The sequence below is a fragment of the Amblyomma maculatum genome, chromosome 2, assembly GCF_055883805.1.
Source record: "Amblyomma maculatum isolate TAMU_Amacu chromosome 2, ASM5588380v1, whole genome shotgun sequence".
In the NCBI taxonomy this organism is placed as follows: Eukaryota; Metazoa; Arthropoda; class Arachnida; order Ixodida; family Ixodidae; genus Amblyomma; species Amblyomma maculatum.
The window spans coordinates 187,154,055-187,168,620 of record NC_139345.1 but is presented as its reverse complement, the minus strand read 5'-3'; the positions used below and the strand labels follow the sequence as shown (position 1 = coordinate 187,168,620).

Sequence of the window (14,566 nt, the reverse complement as noted above, 5' to 3'; positions counted from 1 at the left end):
CTCGCCCAGCGCAAGCCTGGCTTCTCCGAATACGTTGTCGCCTACGCAAGCCGTGCTCTCACCAAAGTCGAGTCCAACTACTCCGTTACCGAAAAGGAGTGCTTAGCAATCGTGTGGGCTGTAACGAAGTTCCGCCCTTACTTATACGGCCACTCCTTCGAGGTAGTTACAGATCATCACGCTCTCTGCTGGCTCGCGTCTCTCAAGGATCCGTCTGGCCGTCTCGGGCGCTGGGCTCTCAGGCTTCAGGAATACGACATCCGTGTAGTGTACCGCTCTGGCCGCAAGCACTCTGACGCTGACGCTCTTTCTCGGTCACCGGTGCGCTCGCCTAACTCATCGTCCCCTCCTCAAGCATTCTTGTCAGCACTCACCATTCAGGATATGCCTTTCGAGCAACGACAAGATCCTTGGGTTTCTAACCTGCTGGATATCCTTGGCACTACTTTCGCGGCTACGCATCCTCGGGCACTCCGCCGACAGGCCTCCCATTTCGCCATTCGGGACGGCCTTCTCTACCGCAGGAACTACAACTCAGACGGCAGAACGTGGCTTCTTGTCATTCCGCGCCACCTCCGCTCCGAGGTTTGTGCTCACCATCACATTGACCCTCAAAGCGCTCATGCCGGCGTCCTCAAAACCTATGATCGAATTCGTCAGAGGTACTACTGGCAGGGAATGTACAATTTCGTACGGCGCTACATTCGCTCTTGTACCGCCTGTCAACAACGCAAGATTCCTCGCCACCCCGCTGGCCCTCTCCAGCCTTTACCGTGTCCAGCTCGCCCGTTTGATCGCGTGGGAATCGACCTTTATGGTCCGCTACCATGCACTGCCGCTGGTAATCGATGGGTCATCGTCGCAGTCGATCACCTGACCCGTTACGCCGAGACTGCTGCACTTTCCGCGGCGACAGCCCGAGAGGTAGCCCATTTTCTTCTGCACCACTTCATTCTTCGACACGGCGCCCCTCGCAAGCTACTGAGTGACAGAGGTCGTGTCTTTCTTTCGGAAGTAGTTCAAGAGCTCCTGTCGTCTTGCAAATCGATACATCGGGCTACAACCGCGTATCACCCGCAAACAAACGGCCTCACAGAGCGCTTCAACCGTACGGTTGGGGACATGCTCGCAATGTATGTTACATCTGAATCGGGAAGCTCCAACTGGGACCAGGTACTGCCATTCGTAACGTTCGCGTACAACACTGCCACCCAAGCAACAACTGGGTTTTCGCCCTTCTTTCTCTTATATGGCCGTGAACCATCTTGTACTCTGGACACAATTTGCCATACCATCCAGATGCCTCTGAGTACAGTGCTTTGTCAGATATTGCACAGAAGGCCGAGGAATGCCGTCAGCTAGCTCGCACATTTACCTCCAACACTCAAGGCTATCGCAAAGATCAGCATGATACCGATACCCCTGCTCCCACCTTCCTGGCCGACAGCTTCGTTTGGCTATGCGTTCCTGCCACCAACAAACTAGACACCAAATACCACGGACCTTATCACGTCTTGGAACGCACATCCCCTGTGAACTACGTCATCGAGCCAGTCACCCCTTCTTCCGACCACCGCCGTCGCGGCCGCGAGGTTGTCCACGTTAGCCGCCTCAAGCCATATTACAACCCTCTGGTCGTCTCTTCTCCCTGAGTCGCCAGGATGGCGACTTCTTCACGCGGGGGAAATGTAAAGAAGACAAAGAACAGAAAATGCTGCGGCATCGCCATCACCATCGCTTGTATCCGGCGCCCATCTCGCTCGCGCTGAAGCTGTGCCCTGCGGCTGGTAATTCGATCCTGCTCTGCCCGAAGTACTGCCAGCGCTAGACGTTCCAGCCAACCATTAAATCCACATTCCACAAGTGCAAAGAGGCCTTTTGACGATGACCTTAAATGGATATTAGTGATCACGAACTTGAAGAAAGTGATCAACAGAGAGCTCACGCTGTGTGGTTTAAAGGACAGGGTCAATATTCTGGGATACTGGAGGCAACAGGATACGAAGGATTTGAAGTAGTAAGTTTTGTTTGCGTATATTGCTAAAGCAGTTGTACACTATCATTCACTTGTTTATGCAACGTACATATTTTGCAATATTCAGGTCGGGCACGGAAGAGGAATATGCGGAAAAGTAACAGATCCTGCAGGATTACTCAGATTATGCCCGGGTTGTTAGCTATGAACCCCAAATATTTCCGCGAAGCGGGGGTATTGTTGTTAACAGAAAGAGGAAGCAACTCTCCAGCAACAGCACTACCTCCATGAAAAGGACCGCGATTGACGCTGGAGCAAGTAGCAGCGATTTGGCGCAGGGAGCAGCTTGTGCATTAGAGTCACAATCCCTTGCTGATCAGGCCCTCCTCAATACAACTCAGATCCTCCAGTAACCCCATCTGCTGCTTCTTCTGATGGAGAGGTTGAGGAGCACCAAGAGCAAGCTTCGCAATCAGCAAATGACCATCAGCCGCTACCCCAAGTCTCTGCAGGATAGCCACATCAGCAGTCGACGACTGTGACTGGACAAGACCTGCACAAACCTGCAGCTAGGCAACAGCTCCTGCCTCTCATTACCAGAGGCAAGATTTCAAGAAATAATTATCCATCCGCATGCGTAGTCAGTGTCAAAAATATCTGGATGGCTAACAAGGAAATTTATACTCATAGCCTGCACACTGTTTAACAACTACAATCATTCCAGTACTACAAATTACTAAAATTACTTTCTCTTTCCCCTGCACAAGTGTAGTCTTGTCTTGGTGGACAGCAAGAAAGCAGCCATATGGTTTGCTCACACATCTAGAGACATTCCAGCGATTGCAGATAGAGCCGTTAATTTTTGTCCCTTTCTTTTGCGATTACATGTGCCTCTGCCCAGTCTATGTTGTGAGCTGCAGTCACTGAGTGTTCAGCAAGCACATTTTGATCTACGCGCTGGTTTCTGACGTCACTCTGGTGATCACGTAATCTTCGCTCAGTCACCCGACTTGCCGACGTACACAAACGGGGCAGTTCGCACATGCTATTGAATACACAACACCTGGGAAATTTTCCTTCTTCAGCTTGTCTGACTTTCACAAGCTGACTCCTTAGTTTTCGAGCTGGCACATGTGCGGTCTTTACTTCGTAGGACCGTAATTTGAGCGCCAAAGGTTCGCTGATGCCAGCAACATAGGGAATCGTGACTCGTTTCTGGATAGCGGGATTAGCTTACAGCCTAGGACGTTCCATTTAGCGCTGTACAGAGTGCATGATGTGTCCACAATAGCCACAAGTGGACAAGTCATGCCGTATACGCACATCTTCCGCAATCCGCTCTACTCCTATGGAACACATTTCTTTTCGTCGGAGGAGCAATGACACCGCAGAGCGTTTCTGGAAATCAGGGTGAACGGACTTAAAATGGAGATAATGAGCCAGTGTGCGTGGGTTTCTTGTAGACGGTAAAATTTAGACGTGTGGACTGTCAGAAAACGAGCTTCCTTCTTCAGGATACATTCAGTCAGTCCCTCTGCCAGCTCTTTCCCCACTGGAGGCTACTAACCTCCGTCTACTTCCTCTTCCAGCCAATCTGTCGCCGGTCCTGCATGCTGGCCGCCGACATGCTAGCTGCTGCACCGCCTGAACCAGTCCACGGCCTGCTGCACCAAATTGCTCGATTCACAGCACCTACTGCACCACTGTCCATGATTGAGTTTGGTGCAGTCGTGGTACCGCTTTAGTGCACAGAACCGCGGCACCCTCAGAGGCAGAGGTGCAGGAAAGTGGTGCACGTGTGTGACGGTGTAAGCAGACGACAAGCGCAGCCAGCAAAATGTTTGTTAACATCAATGAGAAACTACAGGAAGTTTTCCCCGTGGTCGAAGGATCCTCCGGCGTCATTCTGCACCAAAACGGGGGAGGAATTTACTTATCAGCAGGTAATTTTTTTTTGTCGTATCCACGAAGCCTAGTTGTGAAAGGGTGCACGCGCGCATGCGTGAGAAACTTTTCTTTCTTTTTTTTCAAATGGTGTAACAACTGTCTGTGTGAGATTAGCAGACAGGGAGAAAGGCGACTCGCGCCCTGCGATAAGCGTGCAACCAAACGCTTCAGGTTTGCAGCTCTCTAGCCTGTCCAGCCCTACTGCAGAGCCAGCGCAAGGCAGCGAAGAACCTTTGTGGAGCCCCCGGAGGGCTCTTTTCCTAATATCAACTTACAAAGAGCTGAATCAATGGGGCGGGCTTAGGTACGATAAATTAATGCTCGGTTTGTATGTGCACGTATTACACGGTGTTTTCTTTCGTAGTTTAAAGAAAAAGCTGTGGGATCGATTGGAAGAGGCCCGCACAAAGAATTTGGCTGCCAGCTGACTGTTCTGCAGATACAGAATAAGTGGAAGTCACTTGAGCAAGGATACAAGCGAGTGAAGGGCAATAATGAGAAGTCTGGGCGGAGGTCTTTTACCTCATTCACTCTCTTCAGAAATGCAAGAAAAATAATCAGCGCTAGCCTGAATGAGAGCTACTATCGATGTTTTCCTGGTACTTTGTTTTTCAGTTTGATTTTACTCGTTTTGAGGCTTTATTGTGCTATCACAAACTATTTTAAGCATGCACATTTGGCAGTTTTGTGGCCTAGCTCTGAAGAAATTGGGAATTATAATGTTTAAACTTAACAACTGGGGACATTCTTGCTTTCTTCATTTGGCCTTGCGAATGGGGCATATGCAGCAATTATTTTTTCTTAGTTGATATATTGACCTTTCAGAAACCCTAAATTAGTCACATATCACTTTTCTCGTTCATACCTCATCATAGATTGAGGTATTGTCACTGTGTCTAGCTCTATTTTCTAAAGCATTATTAATACAATGTACATAAAGGAGCTGCTGTTCCATTCCATTTTGTATATTGTCATAGGTGTTCCGAGTTGCACAACTTCAGAAGGCACACAATATACATAAACTAGCATAATTGGCAGCTTCATGTCATCAAGTGCTAGTGTTTTACGAATGTGGTGTGTTTTATATTTAGGGAACTTGCCGAAGTGCTTGAAAAGGAGCACCATGTCTCCCCGACAGTGCTGTATGCTCCTGGGCAAAGGATTGCTCAAGAAGATTACGAAGAGCCGCGAGTTGTATTTTGTGACCACAATAGTCCTGAACATGGCATTGTCAAATGTCTTGTGGTAGGCAGGAGAGCAAAAGCACTAATAAATACAACTGCATGTCTTTATAAGCATTTGGTGTAAAGTAATTTGAAAATGTTGCACTATTTCGAAATATGTGTCACATAGTTTGGCATGTGTGTTGCATTAAGATGTAATGGACATTAATAAGTACCAAAACCATGGGTTGAGTATCGCAGACATTTTTTTCCAGACCACAAAAAAACGAGCCAGAACCCTAGGTGCTGCCTCCATCTGCAGCTGAGAGAGCCAGGTGGGCCGCAAAAAGAAAAGGTGAAAAGACACTGGTAACCACACTGCTGGAAAAGCTCGATGAGCTTGATAAAAGAAAAGGTGAAAAGACACTGGTAATCACACTGCTGGAAAAGCTCAATGAGCTTGATAGAAAGAGGGCTGCCCGACATGAGCGGAAGATGGAGCCTCTATAGTGCGTCGTGTCATGCATTTTCCTTTCCTATCCCTAGACAGAGATAACGACTACGTAGATGGCAATGACTGTTTCTTTCCCTGCACCAAGTGGCAAAGCAAAGTAATCTGCACGATGCAGAGTCAGACTTATTCCAGCCTCGCTTGGGCGTGCACAATGCCACGGTATATTGAAAGAGAGACTAGGCTAAGAATTGCTCTTGCTATAGCAGGAACAAGTCTGAGGGCTATCGCATCCCAAAAGGGATGTGCAAAGAATGCAGTTGAGAGGATCAGTTCAGTTCAGGCGTTCAGTGGAACGAGTTGAGAGGATAGCTTGCGCTTATAGAGATGAGCAGCGTGTAGAAGACACGGCGAGAGAGGGGAGGCCACTGGCAACAAGTTTGGAAGACCTTTCTATTGTCGCTGTGGTTAATTGTGAGCCCTCGTTGATGCGAAAATTTGACGGAAGCTGTCGCTTAGGATATCACTGAGACATTCGGCAGCGGTTAAGTGCTGCTGGACTTCGCAGTAGAATTGCCTGTCAAAGACCCCCGGCTGAATGAGAGAGAGAAAAAAAGAGCCCAGCTAAATTTCGCTCAGGAGCATGTCTTAGGGACCGGACGAGTGGAAACTCTTATTTAGCGACGAATCCTCATTTGTTTCCCGCTGGGATCAGCAGCACAGTCTGGAGGCTTCTCGATACAAGGTGAGTGCAGCATATTTGTTAGATATGCAATGAACAAGTACAGTTAAAGCGTCCTGAAAATTATTCTGAGACAGAGAAATTGGAAACAGCCAGAGGCTTCTAGCATGGCTATGAGTAGATGTATGCCGCTTTCGCCGCCTGAGCTTTGTGGCATGGGTAGTAGCGTCAGGCAAGGCCACTGCTTGTGTGCCAGTATCGAAAGTGTTCCCCAGCCCTATTAGCCCCGAGAGCGAACACTGCCGCCGCTGCGATCGCCGCAGTCTGACGTCACGGCAAGGACTCCGCCAGCCGGGCTGCTGCTCCTCCCGGCCGATGCCGGCTCCTTTCGTTCGTTTTCGCTCGCGAATAATCTTGATGGTGACTTATTGCTCAGTGCGCAGTGAAAATCACAGAAGAAAGCCGGTGTAAGCTTCCACTTTACCCAAAGTTGTTCAAAATGAAGGAAGTTTGATTGATAAAGTTAAGAATGGGGAAGCAACCGTCGGCATTGCCACTAGTGTGCAGTAAGCACTTTAAAAAGGAAGACTGTGTAGCCGGTGTACAAGATACTAGGTGAGCCGTACGTGTAGTGACGCTTTTACGGGCTGTTTGTCAACTAGTCCTTTTTTTTTTAATTATTAGTGTACAAGAACAAAACTATTGCCAGACGCTGTTCCATCCGTCAACATTCCCGTGCGTCCTAGCGATGCAAGGCGATCGCTCCCGGGATCGACAAAGCGGCGGCGTAAGTAAATCAGCCATTGCTCAAACTTTCGTTTCCTCGATCTTTGTGTCAGTGAGTGCTTAGACATTTTGCTCAGTAGCGGAATGTTCAAGCTGAATCAACTGTGACCCTGCTTAAGTCTTTGTTTAAAATGTGTCTCACGGCGGTGGTGTTCTCGTGTTCATTCATGCCGCGAAATTTGACACAGTCCGCACAGCTGTGCTGGTCTTTTTGTTTGAATGCTGATATTTTCCAAATTTTCCAAGACATGGGGCGCAGATTCAATGCAACGCGTCCCTAAAAACAGCACTTCAGTAACGGTTGTGATAGGGAATGTTTTTTTCTTTTTTTTTTTTTTCGGGCTCCGTGAAGCCCTGCCTTAGCTATCGTCTCAGACTTGTGTGCTATGCAACAAGCGTGGCTTTAAAGTGCACGTGATGTGCAGCTGCTCTGCGCTTTTCTGAGGTAATGCCCAAACTTCGTTAAGGCCTTGTTTCAGTGTTTTTTGAGGTTGTAGCCTGAATCTCTCTATCTGATTCCAGGTGAAAGAGGCGTTCCCGCAAAGTCGTACCAGTTCTGCGCACACGCAGAGGCTTTGACAACACACAAGAATGGGGACAGTAGTGAAAATTCGAGCGCCGTTCCCATGGACGATGCTGCACAACGAGAAGAGGAGGTGGAAGTTATAGATTGAGACGGTATGTGTACCTATGGATACGCTATGCGGCCACTATTCCTTTGTGATGATTCACATTGACGTGAATGATTTTTATCAAGCATTCAGGAAAAAGAAAAACATTTATATATCCCGCATTGTCTTTAGCTCTGACCATGAAACTGAAATACATGAGTAAGCTAGAATCGTGATAAATTATCGGCTTTTGCTTCCTCAGCACTACTGTTGATTAAAACAAACAATTAATACCTTAAATAATTCTATATTACTGCAGTAAATTCGAGTGGAGAGCTTGTTACAACATAAAAATGAAGTAATACAACCACAAGTCATCTGTAGATACACGAGGAGGTTTCTTTTATCTAGCCACGTCACCAAATGTACATGAAAATACTGCATTTCAACCTTATCACTCTAAGCGTAATGCTACCCTAAGAACAGAGAAGGACTGGCCTGTTTAAACAAGACCCATTTTTCATCCTCTTCACATACGGATTCAATGAGCTGTTTGTAGTATTTAACAAAACGAAAACGTTTTCAATGCGTGACGGAAATTTAGTGATATCTCTGTATCTGTAAAGAGTGGTTTAGATGGCATAATAATTCTGTCGTTTTTTTTTTTCTCAAGGACCAACACACAGCGCTAACCAACGCACAGGAAGTTCTGAAGGTATGTAATACAGTTTTATTTTACTGTTTGCCTGTTTCACCTGCAGCTGTTTTTTTTTTTGACAGAGTTTGCGCTTTTCTCTTTTCAGGAGTTACCGTGAAGGTTCAGAAGCTTTTCAAGGACGCTGGGATTCAGCTCAGCGCGGATGACATCTTCAAGCAAAAACAGCTAATAACAGTTGCAAAAATCATTGATGAAAGTGGTTTCTCCGCTTCACTAAGGCAGCGACTTGTTTCGCACGCTTTGCCCACATATCAATTTATGCTCCTCAGTGAAAGGGAGACTGGAAAGAAATTTGCAAATTAGCAGTGCCCCCAAGACATCCCATGTGCGCACGGCTGCGACGCAATAGGCAGAGGCGAACGGAATGACGGAAATGTTTACGACGACACGGTTAATAACTCATATTTCTGGCCATCAAAATGCACGTTGCTCTTGGCAAATCATGCGTAATTGCTTCTCAAAAATGCTCGACAAGTAAGATGATTCTAATAAAGTTTTAATCAGTAGCCTCTTTTAGATAAATATCCGTGCACAAATTTCACAGCGCGCAGTCCATAATGCGCGCTCTAAGCAACGTCCACAGCAAAACGGTACAAATTTATCGCGTCGCATGCATATAGACCTATCTTCATGGTTGTATTACATTCGTAATACAATCATGAAGATAGTGACTTCACGCACATCATCAGTTTCAAGGGACGACGCACGAAAGGCTCCTGCCGCGGCGATGGCACCAGCTGCGCCCGTCGCGGGGAGCGCTCGGGCAGTCGCGAGACTTGCGCTCACCGCGACGAGCCCATGTTTCGTGTTTTGAAAGCAAGAGGAATCATTATTACATACTATTTTTTTCCTGACACTCGATCGGTGCTGTCTGCGTTGTTCATAATGCTGCTGTTATGAGAACAACCGAGGCCGCAGACTCGAAGCTACGCGGCAACCCGGAGAAGCCAGAGCGATCGGCGCAGGCAGTCCTTGCCGTGACGTCACGTCGAGCTGACCGCCAGAGGGCGCCACTCAAACTTCTCGGGGCTAATACTACTTTTCTCTTATGACAATGGTTGTTGATATAAGTATCTAGGAAAGCAAAAATGTTTTTTAAATTCCCAAGCGCAAGTTGATATTTCTAAAAAAATGACAAAAATAGCTCATTTTTGCATTTTATTTTAGTTTTTAAAAATACCGATTTCATAAAAACTGCACCTCCATATCATATCGAAAGCCAGAATCTGTGCAAACACTATTTGCTTTCAAAAATTTGATTAAGCATTGTTAAATTCTCACTTTTTTGATATACACAAACTGTTCTTTGCACACAATTTTTGTTTTCATTCAAAATTGTGAAACTGATTACGCACATGGGGATAAGTTCTCAAAAATATTTGAAACAATTGGAGATAGTTAGTGCAATGGCAGAGACATTTGGAATTTGTTCATAAAAGTTATGCTCGTTTGATCTCTACAACATAGAAATGTCTTACTTTTGTGAGCAGAAAAATGAATGGCACTGTACCGAATGCTGATGAATATGTGTGTACTATTGTCACGACGTTTGATAAGTGAGGCCTGTTGGCAAGGCAAAGGTGAAGCTTTGCACCTCGGCTGGATTTTCATTAACAGGTGGATTAAAGGTGGGAAGGTGTCCTATTTCATCCCATGAGTAAAAGAAAATAAAATCTATGACATTTTTATTTCAGTGACTCTTGAATGCCTAAGGGCGAAAATAAAAACAATAAGGGAGCCGATACCTCGCATTATCACAGCCGATGAAGGGAATTCAAGGACACGAAGTAAAATGAGGGTAAGCATGTAGCTATTCAAATGAATATTCTTTCGAATTTAACGGCACATATTCCTTTGTCTGCAGTCATATCCACTTAACACTCTGCATAGCATCTCTTTGGCTAATCCATGTTGCCACTGTTTGTTATGTATTAAATAAATGCAGAAACCATGCAGAATCAACAGAATTTCAGTAGGCTACCAAAGTAACATTTCTGTATTTTCCTGAGCAGAGCTTGCTACCACGAAAAGAAACCCCCAAAAAAGGCAGAAAGCTGCATGCAGCAACCTCTATGATGAAATATTCAAGAAACATGAGGATCCAGGTAGAACGAGAGAAAGAAGATGGTTAACACGGTATGAAGGAGCACTGAACAAGGGTAAATGGGGTACGCCTCAGTTCGCAGGTCGAGCCAACGTTTCGACAAGTGGACTTGTCTTCGTCCCGGACCCTTGTTCCATTGTACCATTTACCCTTGTTCAGTGCTCCTTCATATCAAGAAACACGAGGCAGATAACGAGAATTTAGAGGTTTGTCTTTTATTTTTTAAATTACTGGTGGCGTCACTGGTATGAAGAAAAAAAACAAGTTGTGCGTTGTAATCTTCAGGATGATAACTAGACTGCAACAGATTCCATGGACAAAAAGGATAGGGTAATAAAAAGGCTCCAGAAGGAATTAAAGGCAGCTGATGAATTGAACAAGAAGCTGACTGCCACCCTCCTGGAAAATCATTGGTGAGCCCAATTTGTTTTTGTAAACCAGTTTGCATGATACTTAGAATGGTATGGTGGGGAAAATAGATGGTTGGCTCTGTCAATAGTGTGTCATGTTATAATCACCAAGAGACCATTCTTGCTAAAAATAGAGCTGGTATAGGCTAGAAAAGACCAAGAAACAAAATATGGTTGTCAGTAAGCGTTGATTCTTGTGTGCAGATTCCAAGGGATATGTTATGCCGCCATTAACTCCAAAACAGAGGCAACCTGTTTGCAGTTCAGATATCTTAGGTTTGAATGTATGGGCTTATCAAAATTTTAAACCTAGTTTCTAAATTTTAAATCCACCCTCTTGGTTGGAAGTTTACATTGACAACTCTTGTTGCTTTCATCAGGTATAAAACAGCAGCATTAAAGGCTCCATTCTGCAGAAAATTGAGTTTGTAGATTATTGTTGTCAGTATACGGGTCAGAAATCTCTAGCATGCCTCTGGCAGGTGGTAGTTGGCAGGTGGTAGTTGGCAGGTTGCATGGCCAGAGGCTGATTGGTTAGCAGGTAGTCGACATCACAAGACCGTGACTTTGTTGAAGTGGCAGTTCTTTATGGAGAAAGATCTAACCCAGAATCGTCGAACCTGAAGCCAAGCATGCTTGATGAACCATGGGGCCATGCAGGCATGTTTTATGGCTTGATTAAGCTGGGTTTTAGGTCTGGGGATCTTTAGGGCCGAAAAGCTGAGCGCACGTTAGTGATTAATAATTCTTTGGATGCTCAAACTATGCTCCCTTCATTACTAATCTCGATCCTGTGGCATGCAGCTGGCCTGATAGTATGGATCACCACATTCTAATTATAAAGACTTGTTTTAACTGAAAAAAAAAAAAAAAAGCTTTTATGAAGTAGGAAAATAAACAGCAAATTGAAGACATTTGTGTTTTTTTATGTAAATACACTCTCCTGACAAGCAGCATTGCCTCTCCATAGTCTATACATTGTTATTTTATTCCAATAACTGCAGATCAAATAGCCAAGTGTGTCACAGGGCCAGCAATGGGGAAAAGCAATTGCAGAGTACATAATGCCTTCCTCTTTGGACACAGGCAACAGTAATGATATTTTGTATATTTTTTGGAATGGAACAATCTGCAATCTCTTTTATGTTGACATTTTCAGTGCCCTAGATCATCACCAATGCAGGCATAAGAGCACTGAAGGTGAATGATCTGAGAATTATACAAAGGTTCATATTGTAACTTTATTCCTTGATATGTGAATTCTTGAAAGTGTCCTCTGATTGCCTGAAGCAGCACAAGTGGATTTGTTGCTCAAGCAAAAATAAATCCTTAGACAAGCTATGATGAAGGTAGTGAAAAGCCATTTTTGTGTTTTGTTTTTTTTTCTGAAGGTCCAGATTATATGATAACTATAACTGGACAGCATCTCAAGTCCCTTTAGGTGACAATTTCTTGAGTAACTGATGTTGCAGTTGTTTTTGGTAAAATATTTATATAATTTCTGAATAGCTATATCATTTCACAGGACAGTATGGAGTATAAATGCAAATAACACTTGCCGCATTAGAAAAGATGTTTTGATGTCCGTACTTGCTTTTTTACTTGTGGGAAACGCTTGTATGCTATGCTAATTTTTTCTTTATTATCGATGCTGTGCTGACTGCCTGAGAATGCATTTGAGATTCCCATCGTCTGGTGCAAGGGCACTGAAGGAAAGGACAACAGTGCGCCAGTGAGAGTAAAGATCAAAAATGGAACAACCAAATTTTGAAAAACCTGTTCCAGAGTTTGGGTTACAGCAGGCAATGAAAGTGTTTTGAATTCTGTGGATGCAAAATTCAAAAAACAAAGACAATAAACCTTCCATTAAACGGATGCATTGCGCTATTTCTGAGATTGACACAAAACAACACATTGCAGAAGTCTCAAGTGGCAGAGAGCAGCAAATGAGCCTCGAGCTTCAAATTACCCATGCTTTACAGTGAACAGCATGTTAGAAACTACAAAGGCATAAAGCAATGAACATGAAGTAATGTAGTAAGCAGCAGTGAGAGGAATTTTATCTTGTTACTGCACCTAAGCAAACTTGAATGCACCCCTGGAACATTTAGGTTGCCTGTACTGATTGTTTTTGTACAGTTTTAGCTATGCAATTTGCTCCATTTTTGTCAATATTTTGTGTAGGTGGTGAGCCAGCCCATCTTCATTCATGAGCTTATCGAGCAAGCAGTAGCTGCCATACCATAAGGTAAGTAGTTTGGTAAATCCTTTAGATTATTGGTGGGACTTGTTTTGTTTCTTTACATCGGGACGAAAGCCTGGCTCAGACACTTCAAGAGGTTCGGCGACTCTGGCAACTCTACGAGCCGTGACCGAATTTCTGACAGCTAAAGCATTGTCTAGGATTCGGCATGTAACTTTTAATACCCCAGCCACACAGCACTTCTCCAAGGCCTTTACTGCAAAGGAGGTTTAATGCATTAATGGAGCGAAATTAAAAAGGAGAAGGGCACAGCTACACAGCAATTGCAAAGGAGATAGGTGACGATGATAACTCAGTTATTCTCTGTGAGCACTATCTGTCGAGCGGCAATCACAACGGCTGTCATTCGCTACACTTGAAATGGTGCTAGTAACAGCTACTGAAATTGAAGTAGACGATATCTTTCAGCTTAAGTGATAAGGGAACAAGACTCCCTTCTTTATGTTAGAAAAAGTAACAAACTCATTACTAAAGAAAATTCAGAGGGTTTGAAGCGGGTGTTTAGAAATAAAAAAATTTCTTTTTTCCATTAGACGCGCACTTATACTCGTCGCGCACTCGGCGTATTGTGCTAGTGTGAATTTCAAAGAAGTTTTAATAGGTTATTATTGATCAATGTGCTTAACAACCACAACAATGAGCGACAAAATCCAGGACGTGGAAGCAAAGCCTTGAGAATTGCCACTGTGACATCTTTGCGCGAGGCGACGGACGTGGCAAAGGCACTCGAGAAGCAGCTCATCGCAAAAGTCTCCCTTAGTGGCGCCATCTTGTTCCCTCAGTAAACTGTGCACCGCAGAAGATGGATCTATCCCCGCAACTAGCGGTGGTTTGAAAACATGCTGTTGAACCTAGGAGACCAGCATTTTTGACAGGCATTTCGTGTTGAACCTGCAACCTTGCGGTACCTTGTGAACCGGTGCCGGCCAGCAATGCAGCGTGAAGACACAAATATGCGGGCCTCAAACATGAGCCCATTCCTCCTGGCACCCCGGCGAGCTGAAAGGTGGTCCTCCCACAACCGGATAAGAGCCCAGATTTCGAGCTCTGGCCGATGCGCGCGTGGCCCTCTGGCAGTACTTCGTTTCTCGACGCGCACTTTTGTGTGCCCACCTGAGAGGCCTGAATTTCATCAAGCGGCTTCATCGACTACAATAAGCTTTAAGTCACATTAAATATATAAAACAGCTGAATAAAATGAGACAATAGGAACAAAATAGTAAACAGCGAGCATGCAAAACAAAACGACAAATGTTGGCACAAACAAAAAGCAACGAAGAACATTGCACTAAGCACACATCACAACAAAGATAAAAGAATGTCGATGCGGCTGCTGAAAACGTACGAAGTCTTCTATCAACAGTCGAGATTTTTAAAGTTTATTGACATTCAAAGTTAAGGCCTAAATATAATCATTTTGACTTAAATATAATATTAAAAATTATATTTGTGTCAA

The 14,566-nt window shown here is 44.8% G+C and overlaps 1 long non-coding RNA gene across 2 annotated transcripts in view; it reads right to left on the bottom strand.

The window, feature by feature from the left end:
* LOC146200621 (uncharacterized) overlaps positions 1–14,566 on the bottom strand; it is a 115,623-nt gene that overhangs the window by 18,025 nt on the left and 83,032 nt on the right. The window contains exon 4 of one of the 2 annotated variants that reach the window (XR_014705264.1): positions 11,791–12,553. The exons of the other annotated variant lie outside the window; for it this stretch is intronic. This is a non-coding gene — a long non-coding RNA (uncharacterized LOC146200621). Of the gene's footprint in view, positions 1–11,790; positions 12,554–14,566 lie in introns of those variants that run through there. 2 annotated transcript variants of the gene reach the window in all.